We start from the raw sequence: 704 nt of genomic DNA, 5'->3' as shown, positions 1-704 counted from the left end.
ATTTCACTCAGCATAATGTCTTCCAAGTTCCTCCATATTATGCGGTGTTTTGCAGACTCTACATTATTCTTTAGTGCTGCATAGTATTCCATTATGTGTATGTACCATAGTTGGGTCATCCACTCTTCCGCTCATGGGCATGTAGGTTACTTCAATCTTTTTGCTATTGTGAATAACGCTGTGATGAACATGAGTGTGCATATATTTGTTCCTGTCCTGCCTCTCACCTTTCTAGGATAAATACCTAGTAATAGGATTGCTGGGTCAAATGGTATCTCCAATTCCAGCTTTGTAAGGAATTACCATACTGCTTTCCACAGTGGTTGTATCACTTCACAGTACCACCAGCAGTGTATGAGAGTTCTAATCTCTCCACATCCCCACCAGCATTTGTTATTTTCTGTCTCGTTGAACCTTGCCATCAGTACTAGGGTGAGACGGTATCTCATTGATGTTTTGATCTGCATTTCTCTGATGGCCAATGATTGTGAGCATCTCTTCATGTATTAGCTGGCCACCTGAATATCCTCCTTGGTCAAGTGACCATTCATGTCTTCTGTCCATTTTTCAATTGGATTGTTAATTCCTTTGCTGTCGAGGTGTTGGAGTTTTCTATAAATCTTAGTGATAAGTCCATTGCCAGTTATGTAATTATTGGCAAATATGAATTTGTTGCTGTCATTTTTGTTATGTGCTTTTTCATG

Source organism: Orycteropus afer, unplaced genomic scaffold, assembly GCF_000298275.1.
Source record: "Orycteropus afer afer isolate SDZICR_OR568_19922 unplaced genomic scaffold, OryAfe1.0 scaffold00028, whole genome shotgun sequence".
Taxonomy (NCBI): domain Eukaryota; kingdom Metazoa; phylum Chordata; class Mammalia; order Tubulidentata; family Orycteropodidae; genus Orycteropus; species Orycteropus afer.
This window is presented reverse-complemented; position numbering follows the sequence as displayed.